The sequence below is a fragment of the Medicago sativa genome, chromosome 2 (genome assembly GCF_051527215.1).
Source record: "Medicago sativa cultivar Bolivia chromosome 2, Bolivia_mono, whole genome shotgun sequence".
NCBI lineage: Eukaryota > Viridiplantae > Streptophyta > Magnoliopsida > Fabales > Fabaceae > Medicago > Medicago sativa.
In genome coordinates this window covers 83,054,438-83,068,953 of record NC_140750.1, presented here as the reverse complement: position 1 = coordinate 83,068,953, position 14,516 = coordinate 83,054,438, and the positions used below count along the sequence as shown (strand labels likewise).

The 14,516-nt window shown below is 32.7% G+C and overlaps 1 pseudogene across 1 annotated transcript; it reads left to right on the top strand.

Annotated features, from left to right (window-relative positions):
• Positions 1–10,694: 10,694 nt before the first annotated feature.
• LOC146951586 (CBL-interacting serine/threonine-protein kinase 5 pseudogene) lies at positions 10,695–13,009 on the top strand (annotated as a pseudogene). Its single transcript, XR_015027950.1, has one exon. The product of XR_015027950.1 is annotated as a CBL-interacting serine/threonine-protein kinase 5 pseudogene (transcript).
• Positions 13,010–14,516: the final 1,507 nt, after the last annotated feature.

Here is a 14,516-nt window from a genome sequence, read left to right as displayed (position 1 = left end):
AATTATATTTTGAACTTCTGGTTCACACTAATTTATACGAGGATCAAGATGTTATAATAGTAATTTATTTAAAACGATCCATTTGAACTTTTGGTTCGTTATTTAGCTACTTATTCTCTCCCCCTAATATTGGAAAAACTAATTTATCAATTGATCTCTAGTTATTTATTCAAGATATTTTACAATAGATGGAGATTAATATCAATTATAGTTTCTCAATATTCTTTTACGACCCATCTAAGTGCATTATATTGAAGCAATTGAAACATTGACAACACGTCCAAAAATGCTTATATGGGAAATAGTAGGTTTATAAACCAAAAATCAAAGTGTGAACTAGCGGATGACTTACATGTGGTAACTTGTTGGCTTGATGCGGATCGATGTCTCCAAAAGAAAGATTTCATATTCCCAAGTAGAAAATTGGAAGATATGATCACATAAGTATTGATCGTACTTTCAACATTAGATGTCTAGTGAATGGATCTTCAAGTCCATTTTTATATGAGCATATGCTATAAAACATAGAGGAATGTAATACATTCTCAATGTGTAATTCTATTCTTCCATTTTACAATATATTGACTCTTCTTGAGCCTTTAGTGATTTTTATACTGCTATATGTAATAAAAAAATTAGTTTCTTTGTATCTCATCAAAACATTTTTTTTAGTGGTCTTTTACTTGAGAAATCTTTCATTTACAAACAATATTCAACGAAATATATCGTGCTGATAATGTGTTATAAAATAAATCAAATGACAAGATCAAAAATAGTGAAGATGATAAAAGTTAGAGTAGATGAGAGCTTTCTCTTTAGAAGTGTATCATTACACTAAAATATGAGTCTTATTTATAGGACACAAATGAGTAAGTGAATGATCAAAACAATTAAGGAACACTGACCATACATTCACTAACATGGGTTATAGGAAGGTGGAAGATGAAGGATGGACATCCACTAAGTTTATCATTCATAACAATATTTTCAATCAATTATCATTATTAGTATTTTATAGAAACCTATAATACTTTTTTTGGTTACAATAGAAACCCATAATACCTATTAACCACCAATTATTATATTTATAGCAATAGAAATGACAATCAATTTTTTTTTTATATTTAATATAAAAAATATCAAACAAATTACATCCAAAAACTAACAAAACAGATCACCGTAATGTTTGAAGTTCTGAGGGAACATACAATGGGCTGAATCATCACGTTTGACTAAAATAAACCAACAAATGATACTGACACCACATCTTCACTCAAAACCTTAACATTAAGTATATTGGTCATCTCACTTACACGTTGTTTAATGTCTACTCTTGCATCAAAATTAGATGTTTTATTCACACATGATACATTAATATCTCTCGCTTAAGTGTGAGACTCTCTGTATTTGAGATATGGTGAAATAGCCAACTAAGGTCAGAGACACGACATTTTAATAAGAAGAGAGAAAGTAAATTAAAAAAAAAAGATGAAAACAATAATTTGAATATGAGAGGAATGATGTTGGGAATATAGTGAGTTGTAGGTAGTTTTATGGGTTTGTTGAAAATTACTTGGTAGTTATGCCACAAAAACATTAGACTCGTTAAAAAAATGCACTTCAATTTAAAATATTTAATAAACATGTATTATGCAACTCAACATAAAACATCTACATTTATCATTTGTCATACCCCACCAAAAAACAAAAGTGAATGAATTTGTAATAATAAATATTGAATTAGTGATATTGGCTTGGGTCTTGGGAGTGTGCTCCTTCGCAAGGTCTCAGGTTCGATTCTCTCTGGTGCCAATTTAGGTGGGCTATTTAGCTTCTTCAAAAAAAAAAAATATTGAATTAAAAAATAGTACCTTGACCAAAACATTTAGCATAAAATTGAATGACATCCAAAACTTTATATCTAAGATAAAAAAAATTAAACTGATGAGACCCAAAAACTAACAAAGCAAATCATCTAATGTTGCGACTTCCACTAGAGCCTGCAAATCATACAAATGAGATTGACACCACACATTCGTCCAAAATCCTTAGGCATTTCACTTATATGTTATTCCACATATACTCTTTCTTCTATTGTAGAACTTTAACTCATATCTGACACATTAACATCTCTCCTTCAAGAGTTCGACTGTTCGCATCCCTAATTATGTGACATAGCCCTATATGGTCAAACAAAGACACAACATTGTCAAAAAGGTGGGTTGATAGTAATTTAATATAGGGAGGTTATTGTTTCTTTCTTTCATGAAAAGAAAGAAAATTAGAAAAGGAAATAAAATGAAAAAACTTGAGATCGAGAGAAATTATAATGGTGAAAATAAAAGAACTATGTGTTTTTTCAAGAATGGAGTCGGTTGCTAATAATGTTTTGAGTTTGTTGAAGGGGTTGAAGATTTTTAGATAATTAATTTACCAAAAAACTATACTTAATTTAAAAAAAAAAAACACCACAACATTTAAAAATATCCAATAAGCATATATTTTTTCAACTAAACATAATACAACAACGTTTTTCTATGTTTAACTTCAACAAAAACAAAAAGTGAAGGAATTTGAAATAATATAGATTGATTAAAAAATATTTCATGAAAGTTAACGACATCCAAATACTTAAATTTATTATAAAAAATAAACAAATGACATAAAAAAACTAACAAAACAGTTCATCATAATGTTTAGAGTTCAAAGAGCGCCTACAATGGGTTGAACCGTCACATTAGGTTAAGAACAACTACATAAGTGAGATCGACATCATATGTTCATCCAAATCCTTAAGACATTAAGTATATTGGTCATCTCACTTATATGTTTTTCAACAACTACTTTTACATCTAATGTTGAACTTTAATTTACAATTCAAACAATATCCCCTTTAAGAGAGAGATTCTTTGCGTATGTGATATGTTAACATAGTCAAATAAGATAGGACGGATGCACAACATGGTAAAAAGTGTAAGGCAATAGTGGTTTCATGGGGAATATTTATGTTCCTATCTTTCATGAAAAAGAGAAAGGAAATAAAAAAAAAGGAAGAATATAAAAAAAAATTGAACATGTGACAAATGATATGGAAAAACGTTGTGTGTCTTTTATCCGTCGAAGTATCAAGAATAGAGCGTGTTAGTGGTAATTTTATGGATTAGTTGAAAGCGTAAAGATTTATGAATAATATTTTACTAAAAAAATGACTCACTTAAAAAAAAGTCACATTATTTAAAGTTGCATGAAAGCAAACAACAAAAAAAAACTTATGGATTTGAGAGTATATGGAATAGCGAGTTACTAAACAATTATGCTTCCAAAATATTATTCTCATAAAAAAAATTCGCATCGATGAGGGTAAGAAAAGCAATAGCACTATCTAAATTTACATTGAATTGTGACCCTTTAAAAATTATCCTGTAACTTAAAAATTAATTCTCAAGTTGAAACTTGGAATGGTTAAGTTAATAACATACTTCAGAACGTTCTGATGTCTGAGTACAAAAACAGTTTAACAAAGTAAATGTGTTTGTGTGTGTTTTTGTTTGCAGTAAGTAAATAGTATGGGGAAGAGAGAATCAACACACAGAAATTATAGTGGTTCCCTCAATGTAGGTTAGTCCACTTCTCACAATCTTGTGAGAGTTTCCACTATGATGCTTGAGATAACCTCTCAAATCCTGCACCTTACAATCTTTGTTCACCTGAACAATTACACAATCTGTATTATCTAAGCCTCAGCAGGCTTGCACCTTGTTGTTAAGTTAACCACTTAGACTTTTACAAACTCAGCTCAAACTAACACTTTAGTACCCCTAAAGCTAGATGAGACTTTGATTACAATTTGCGAGAAGTTTTAATGTTTGTGAAACAAACAGAAGAGGGAGAAGAAGAAGAAGTTATCTTTAAGAGAGAGAGAGATAACAAAGAGTATTGATGTGCACTAAGGAAACAAAAGCCTTAGACATTGATCAATTTCAATTGCAAGAGCTTCAAACACAATTAAGTTGTTTTCTTGTATGCTTTGCACTGGTGCATGTTTTGCTGAGCCTTTGATCTCTTTTTATAGAGTGTTTGGGCTCATATAGCCGTTGTAGGGTGTCCAATGGTGTTATGCCACATGTCCTGGGCCCCACAAGCTTTAACTTGAAAATCTGGGTGAACATTCTGACCATCAGAATGTTGTTGTGTTCCCAGGATGAACATCAGAATGTTGATATTCATGATGTTATTCATCTGGGTTCATCAATGATGAATGTCTGATGAGTTTCTGGGTTGGTCTCATGCGTGACATAAGATTTGTTCAGGTTTTATCCTTAAAAAGTTACTTCTCCATATGCATCAAAAGTTGCTGGATAAAGTAGGATAAAGTTACCAAATCTGTCTTGGATTTTGTGCAGGAGAGAGAGGATAGTGGATATGCATCTTCAGGCCCATGCTTCTAGGAGATTTGCTTGATTCAGTTCAGAGGACAGGTTATCTTTGATGCAAGATCTCCTTTTGCTTTGCTTGCTAACTTTTCACCAACTACACTGTTCATAGCTGGAAGCATGCACAGAGATGAACATTCTGACCATCAAAATGTTCCATTTGTTCTTACTTTAGGATGATTTGTAAGACTTACTTTTAATGTAATCAATCCTAGTAGTAAAGAAATAACTGAATTGCAGTGAATGCAACATCTAGAATAATATTCTCATTGGAATATTCCTAGTACTTTAATGTTCATATTCTTATATGAACATTAAAGATCCTTTTGACATAGTTCCTTGTCCATGCCTTTATTTGTTGATAGATCCATGCAGATGTACTTTTCTGGACCTTTTATTTATGTCAAGTGTACTTGCATGTTCTTCACGTTCTTGATGAATCTGGGTTTGCTTATGAACACCCTTCTAAACTTCCATCAGAACGTTCTGATCAACTCACTGATCAACATTCTGAACTAACTTTCTGAACTCCAGAGTTAGTTCATGAATTCAATGTCTTTTGATTTATTGTATCTTGGTATGATTTAAACCTTGTTCCTGTCTTAGTAAAACACTCAAGAGCACAAGTTAAATATCAAGGAATTAATCAAAGTCCATAATCCTTAATCATTAAAGTTTATTATCTTTAAAATTAATTAGGAATTTTGCCTCAATAAACCAACCGCTAGTTTAATCAACAATGTTCATATTGATGAACAACTTTACCCTAATTAAAACCCAAGACCTCGAGTTGTGTTTGAATTTCACTGGTATTTGTTTCTTCATTTTTTGGTTGGAGTCTCATCATCAAAACACAAGAAGAAGAAAAAACAATCGTTCACAAACAACTCAAATGAGATATTTATAAACGAGTTGTTGTGTAGCTTAATTTATTTAAGTTAAAGGTAAAATGTAAGAGCTTCTGAATTAAAATTGTAACGAAGATGAAAAAAATATTAATTTAACAATTAATTACTAATATTAATTGTTTAAGGAGTAATTACCATTTTTGTCCTTGAATGTCTAATGAGTAGTCAGGATAGTTCGTCATTGTATCGAAATTTCAAAATTATCCATGAGTGTTTACTTTGTTAGTCAAAATAGTCCATTATATTAATATTGATATTAACTATTTTCATATATGTATTGATACAATAATACGTAAGTATTTATAGGAATTGATATAATAATAAGTAAACACACTAATGAACTAATATAGTTATATTGAGACATTTTGACATAAAAAAACTATCTTGACTAACATATATTTTAAACTTCAATAAATTAAGCCTTTGTTTGGTTTGAGAGAAATAGAGGATAGAGAGATAAAGAAGAGTAAAGAGAAGAGAAGTTGGAGATTTCTCTTGTTTGGCAAGAAGGGAAATTGAGAAGAGATAAGAATAAATTGTTTGGATCTCATACCTTTTTGTTCTCTTCAAAAGTGAGAATAAAGAGGGAAGAAGACAAAAAAGTCTAATATGACATTGATTTTTTAATTAATCATAAATTATAATGTTGTCTTATAAAGAATATTTGTAATTTAATCATGAGTTGCATCACCTCTATCTGAATTTGGGTTTCCTCATTCTATTATTAATTTAATCATGAGTTGCATCACCTCTTCCTCTCTCTCCCTTAAGTGGAATGGTGAAAAACTTGATAGTTTCAAACCCAAAAAGGGATTGAGACAAGGTGATCCACTCTCACCTTATCTTTTCGTTCTTTGCATGGAAAAACTATCTTTAATGATACAACACCAAGTTACTAACAACATTTGGAAGCCGATAAGTATTTCAAGAGAGGGTCCTAGTTTTTCCCATTAATTGTTTGCTGATGATTGTCTTCTCTTTACTGAAGCGAAGAGCTCACAAGTTAAATTGGTCCGAGATGTGTTGTAAAATTTTTGTTTGGCTTCAGGATTGAAGATTAATATTTAAAAGTCAAAATTTATGACATTCCTCAAATGTGTCTCGGCTGAAAAAGAACAAATTTGAATCTCTTCTTCAATTTAACCATACTTCACAACTTGGTAAGTACCTTGGCTTTCCTATGTTGTCTGGTAGAGTTAAAAATTCTGATTTTCATTATATCCTAGACAAAATAAATGGTAGGTTGGCAGCTTGGAAAAAATTTTACTGAGTAGATCAGGTCGAGTCACTTTAGCCAAAAGTGTTGTGACTGTCATGCCTATTTATACTATGCAAAACCTTTGGCTTCCATCTGGTATATGTGATAATATTGATGCCATTGTGCGTTCATTTATTTGGGGAAGAAACTCTTGTCATTGGGTTAATTGGAACAACTTGACTAAGCCTAAATCTCAAGGTGGTTTAGGCATTCGCACATCTAGGAACTCAAACATTTCGCTACTAGGCAAACACATATGGGACATTTTACACCAACCATAAAAGCTCTGGGTTCAGATGTTGAGGAACAAATACATGTCTGATACTCATATTTTACATTCTTCTTTTAAGCCTAACGATTCTTGCATATGGCGTGCTATTGTGAAGGCAGTGGAAATATTAGGGCCCGGTTTTATTTGTAGAGTCGGAAAAGGACATATATCTGTCTGGTATGATAAATAGATAGATAATGTCTACCTTTGCAATGTTGTGCCATATATTGACATTAGTGACACATACCTTCGTCTTTGTGATTTGTTTGAAAATGAGGCTTGGAACTTCAACAAACTCTACACTCAACTTCCTTCGTTTTACCAAGATTGTATTCGTAGCATTACCATTGATAGTGACGTTGATGATAAACTCATTTGGAGTGGCTCCCCCAATGGTATATATTCGGCCAGTCATGGTTATAGATGGTTGGATCAAAATTTAAATCAACAAATGGTGCCCAATACTACCTGGAGTTGGATTTGGCGGCTACAAATTACTGAAAATTTGCGGCATTTTTGTTGGTTAGTGATGCATGGTAGTCTTCCTACCAATTCTCTCAGAGTCTCACGTCACCTTACCTTTAATACTTCTTGTCATAGATGTGGTGCTGCTGTTGAGAGTGATTTGCATACTCTATGGGATTGCCCTAGAGCAATGTCTATTTGGATGTGTGTTTATCGTACCATTCCTAATAATTTTTACATGCAGGACTGTCAACTTTGGTTTAAACATCATGCTACAATGGAGGCAGGTACCAAGTTTACAGTAACTTGTTTTGAAATTTGGAGAAATAGAAACGAACATATTTTCCAAAATAGGCAGAAAGATACTTGGAATTTTGTCAACAACATAATCTCTTATCATGCATCTATGGTTTGCGCTCTTGTTACCACTAGTAAGCATCATGTGGTCCGTCAGGTTCGTTGGAATCTCTCTTCTAAAGGCTATATTAAGATCAATGTAGACGGTTCTTCTTTTGGAAATCCTGGTAATGCAGGTTTTGGAGGTCTCTTGAGAAACGATATGGGAATTTGGATTCAAGGATTTTCTGGTTCTTGTGGTAGAGCGTCTAATTTACTAGCTGAACTTTCAGCTATTTGGAAAGGACTTCAACTCGCATGGGACCTTGGGTATCGATCTATCACCATAGAATCTGACTCTCGGACAGCTTTGGATCTTATTGAGGATACTAATCAAAATGACTTTCATCCTCATGCAAACTTGCTTTCTCTCATTAGGAAGCTCTCTTCTCTTCCTTGGATGGTCTCCTTTAATCATACTTTGAGAGAGGGCAATGAATGTGCTGACTGGTTGGCCAGTTTGGTGCTATGAATGTTGATTCTTTGAAGATATGGATGTCTCCTCCTCATCAGCTAAATATCTCTCTGTTTGCGGATGCCTCTGGGATATTTAGACAGCGAATTGCTTGGTTTTTTTAATTTTTCCCCTTGATAAAAAAAGTAAAGAATATTTGTCTTTTTAAAAAGGGTTAATTAAGTAAATGGTCCCTATAAATATTCATAATTTTGGTTTTAGTCCCTACAAAATAAAATCACACTTTTTAGTCCCTGTAAAATTTTCCATCATTATTTTTAGTCCCTATAAAATTTTCCAACAATATTTTTAGTCTCTTTAAAAATTTTACGTCAGCATTTTTGGTCCCTAAAATACTAAAGGAAAATGTCATAGGGACTAAAAAGTGTGATTTTATTTGGTAGGGACTAAAAACAAAATTCTGAATATTTATAGGGACCATTTACTTAATTATCTCTTTTAAAAATAATAAAATTTATTTCTCTTATACCAAACAATGCATCAAATCTTATCTATTTCTCATCTCTTTCTCTCTTATCTAACTCTGATGCTTATTTCTTTCTTTCCAACTTTTTTTTCAAACCAAACACACCCTAAGAGATTATTATGACTATTCTTTACTCCCTCAATTTTTTGTTTTGTTTTTCATATTTATTAAATAAATGATGTATTTGAACTATATTATGTTTCAGATACATCAATTATTTAATGTGTAAAAAACAAAAATTGCTTATAAATATAACCAAAGAGAGTACATGTTTAAAAGCCAAAATTATATTATTACACTATGAAGTACGAATACAGACACGGACACCGAATACGACACAGATACTGCCACATCTACACAACTTAATTTGAAAAAAATCACATAATTCAATGTAATTGCAAGTGTCGGTGTCCGTGTTGAACACGACACGTGTCCGACATTAGGACACGCTTAATCTGAAGAATATTTGTGCTTTATAAAGTCCGTTATTTAAAAAAATCTATAAAGATATCTATTACTTACAAATGTTAATCTGTATCGCTATACTTAACCTAATTTTTACCTACACACTTTTGCATATAATGTTTATCTAAAGTAAAATAAAATTATGTTCCGAATTATATACTATTTTTTTTGGAAATCTCTTACTTATAAATGTTAACCCGTCTCGCTATCTCTTACTTATATCCGTCTCGTTATACTTAACCTAATTTTTATGAAATACTATATGACAATCATAACATTTATCTTACCTATTTTGTTATTTATTCTCGTTAGCACGGGTCGATGGTCTAATTTATATTTGTGAATGAGAGTTTCGTCGCACGTAATAAAATACAGATTTGCATTATTTAAAGGGTTGTTTGAATTTAGCGATGTCTTGTTTCTTTCGGATTTCACATGTCTCGTGTGTGTATGCTCCGCTCCAAACCGGCATTCAAAAGAATCAAAACTACACCAATAAATAACTACTACTATTTAAGAAAGAAACGGTGTTAGGTTAAGATCATGATTCATGAAGATCATCAAGATCCAAACAAAACTCACATAAACCACCACACCACACACTTAGCTGTATTCGACTCACTTCCACGTCACCCTCTCCTCTCCAATCATTAACCTTATCTCTCTCTCTCTTTCTTTTTGCTTTACCTTTTACAACTTCCATTCATTACTCACCAAAAATAGATTTATTTAGTCAAAAAATATCTTTTACTAAATTTATTGATTTTGACCGGAGATTTATTATACTTACTACTAAATGTAACTAGGATAATATCATACAAATATTGAAATTTAATAATTAAAATAATAAATATAATTGGTATAAACATGACAACAATTTTATTTTATAATGAAAATGAAAATGAAAATAGAAAAATTTAATCACTAAACTACAAAAAATCAAAGTCACTATTCTTATCTGTTAGAAAAATTGTTAGAAGAGGTCAATGAATCTCAATTACTTTGGGATTAGTCTTGACATCTCTTATGAAGTAAATAATTTATGGGTAGTGTTAACTTCCTTAAAAAAAAGTAGTGTTAACTTATGCCCTTAGGGTACATATTAAAAAACTCAAAAGAAAAAATATTATCTAAAATTTTGTGCATTGAATTGATTAAAAAATTAAAGATTAAATGTAATACACACATTCCAATAAATTATTTCAATATTTGAATTATGGGTAGTGTTAACTTGTGCCCTTAAGGCACATGTTAAGAAATCCCAAAAAAGAAATATTCAATTAAATTTTGTGCATTCAACTCTTTAAAACATTAAAGATTAAATTTAATGCACGCATTCCAATACAGTATTTCTACATTTGGCTTCTAAACTTGTGCCTTAAGGGCACAAGTTAACATTTCCCTTTAATTATTAATTTGTGCCGTTAGCATTTCCCATAAGTAAATAAAATTTATTTAAAAAATAAAAAGAAAAGAAAGGAAACCGCCATCATAATGACTAATTAAATATGAAAGAAGGCAGTGGTCCTAGTAGTATCAGAATTTTCTTTTTGTTGCCAGAAGAAATTAGATTATTTTTGTGTATGAAAGGAAGGAAGTAGTAGTCTTAGATTTGGATTACAGAAAAACAAAGGGCAAATGATAGCTATTAGCTCAACCAGAAAAACGTTGAATTGAAAATTGAAAAAATGAGAAAAACGATAAATAAAAAAAAGAGGTTAAGGACCCACATAACTCCACTTGGTCCGCGGAAAAATAGACCAAATTTGGCTTATTTTAGTAATTTCACAGATATTTTAGCCTTATCTCTAAATCCAATCCAATGCAATGCTTGGTCAGGTCGTACACACCACACCAACCAGCCACAGCCCATAGTCATCTTTAAAACCGTGTGTGTGTGTCCTTTTAAACCCTATTTTTATTTATCCTTATTTTTCACACACACCTAAATTTGCACAACCCCTTAATCAAACCATATAAATCTCAACCCATTCCTTTCATCCCTTCTTCACCTCAAACCCAAACCCAAAACCAAACCAATTACATGCACCATGAAGATTTTCAACCCTTCTAGTTGCTTTCTTCAAAACGTTGTGTGTCCTTTTGACACCATCTTCATCAAAACAATGAAGCTCAATATCCTTGGTGCTTCTCATGTCAAACAATTCCATTACCTTAGCTGTAATTGACAAATATCATCCTTAGATCGATCAATCCACCCAGAAAACCCTAAACCCTAAAAACCTAAACCATCCCTTCTCACCCTCACAAACAAAATACACCAAAACACAATGGAGCAACATAATCAAAATAATAGGAAAAGAAACATTCTGTTCAACAAATACGAGATAGGTAAAACTCTAGGGCAAGGAAATTTTGCAAAAGTGTATCATGGAAGAAACATAGCCACAAACGAAAACGTGGCTATCAAAGTGATTAAAAAAGAGAAGCTCAAAAAAGAGAGGCTGATGAAACAAATCAAACGTGAAGTTTCCGTGATGCGTCTCGTTCGTCATCCACATATCGTTGAGCTTAAGGAAGTCATGGCTAACAAGGCCAAAGTGTTCATGGTTGTTGAATACGTCAAAGGTGGTGAACTTTTCGCCAAAGTGGCCAAAGGTAAAATGGAAGAAAATATTGCCAGAAAGTATTTTCAACAATTGATCAGTGCTGTAGATTTCTGTCATAGTCGGGGAGTTACACACCGCGATCTTAAACCCGAGAATCTTCTTTTGGATGAAAATGAAGATCTTAAGGTGTCTGATTTTGGTTTATCAGCATTACCGGATCAACGAAGATCCGATGGAATGCTTCTCACACCGTGTGGGACTCCGGCTTATGTTGCACCGGAAGTTTTGAAGAAGATTGGTTATGATGGATCTAAAGCTGATATTTGGTCTTGTGGTGTTATTCTTTTTGCTTTGCTTTGTGGATATTTGCCCTTTCAAGGTGAGAATGTTATGAGGATTTATAGCAAATCTTTTAAAGCTGATTATGTTTTACCAGAATGGATTTCACCGGGGGCCAAGAAATTGATTTCTAATTTGCTTGTTGTTGATCCTGAAAAGAGGTTTTCAATTCCTGATATTATGAAAGATCCTTGGTTTCAAATTGGGTTTATGAGACCTATTGCTTTTTCAATGAAAGAATCTGCTGTCGATGATAACATTGATTTCAGTGGAGATGATGAAGGGAATGGCAACAATAGCAATGGTGATGGAAATTCTGTTGAGGTTGTGGGTGAAACTCGAACAAAACATGCTCGTAGACCATCCTACAATGCGTTTGAGATAATTTCATCGCTATCACATGGATTTGATCTAAGGAATTTGTTTGAGACGAGGAAGAGATCGCCTTCAATGTTTATATCGAAGCTGTCTGCTTCTGCGGTGGTGGGGAAGCTGGAGAATGTGGCGAAGAAGCTGAATTTGAGGGTAACGGGGAAGAAGGATTTCATGGTGAGAATGCAGGGGACAACAGAGGGGAGGAAGGGGAAATTGGGTATGACGGTGGAGGTGTTTGAGGTCGCACCGGAGGTGGCAGTGGTGGAGTTTTCTAAGTCAGCTGGAGACACACTTGAGTATGTAAAGTTCTGTGAAGATGAAGTTAGACCTTCTCTCAAAGACATTGTATGGAGCTGGCAGGGTGATACTCAATACTAATGCTGCTTATCTTCTTTGTATTCATATCATTGATTTTCATTTTTACATAAAAAACTAGAAATATCACAGGCACAGAGTAGCTGTTTCCATTAGTATTATTCATTTAGATTGTATTATCAGATTGATAACTGTGTGATATTTCAATTTCAATTGGAGTTTGTGAATTATGGATAATTAGCTTCTAATACATTATTGATGTTGGCTTAAGAAGCTTGTTTTTGGTTTTTATTACAGTAGTTTTGTTTTGTTATTATTGTTATGATTCATTTGCATTTGATATCATGTTTGAAGTTAAGGAAATGATATCATTATTGGTTGTGATCGATATGTACAATGCACTAGATTGAAGATGTTTTCTAGGACAGTACTAGTATGTGTTAGGTTGATTCTTTCTCTAGATGTGGCGACTTGTAATCGTGGTATGAACTGGATCAATGATTTTGCTTGGTTTTGTCAACTTCTGGTAGATACTAGATATGCATATGCTTCCTAATCAATGAATTTGCCTATATGCAACAACTTGTTGTAGTGGGTATTACCCCATACCAGTTAATTTGTTTGATGCACCAACTTGCAGTTGGTGTGTATTAGGCAGTAATTTCACCCGAATGTGCTGTCTTGTAGTTATATATGTGTTGGGGTTAAAGTGTGATGCTTTTGTCTCGCGTCGACTATGAATGAGTGCATGATTGGTAATACGGTGACTTGGAGAAAATGACAGTGCCACTGTAATTTTATTGAAGCTACAAAGTGTGACTTTTCTCAAATCACTGTAGGATATATAAGAAATATGATCCATACCAGATATTTTTAAATTTTGGGCGAAAATGTGGTGTCAATATCTCATATGTGCTCGATTGTTAGTCTGTTATTGCTCACAACCCTCTCCTATTGTCCCACTCTCATGTTTCAAATATCAAATTGTATGTTTATTTAGCTTATGTTTCGTATTAAGGTATGTATGTCAGAATCACGGTGGATCGCCGTGATTCTGACATACTACCTGTGCTACATACATACAAGAAACGAATACAATTTAGACTGCTATCAGATTACCAAATTTGTATTTGTGATATCTGGATAAGTGAAAAAGTACATAATTTGACCAAGGTTAAGCCAATGGGATGAAAAGAATAGCATACCAATTAGGAACTTTGCTGTTTTCATTAAAATTGCTCTTTGTAGATGATTGTGTACTTAAAAGGAATGATCAGTTACGTCTGTTTTGGGGATTCATCCATTTACGTTTAATAATATTTGGATTGCAAGGGAGGAGACAAAAGACACGCAATGAGTTAGTAGCAAAACTTGAATACCCTTTTTTGCAGTTATGTCAAAGTTGAGAAAGTAAACTTGGTGCTGTTTTTTGTTGTTCATTTTTACTTTATCCTATCCAACTTATGTTGTGTGGTTACGAAATGGCCATCATAGTAATAGGCAGAGAGGGGAGACAATGATTTTTTAACTTTCCCTTTTAGGTGATAAAGTGTGTTGTGGACAACAGAATTATGACTCACTTGTTGATAGCATTGAGCTGTTATGTTCAAAAATGTTACTTGGACACAAAATTCAACATCAACACCGTAAATACATAGTTTTCGACTTCTATATTATTCTCTCTGGTGTCAACTTTTATGTGTAAATAACACAACTCATGTTATGTCATGTGGGTGGTTACACATTGTTATGTTATGTGGTTATAAAATGCCAATCATAG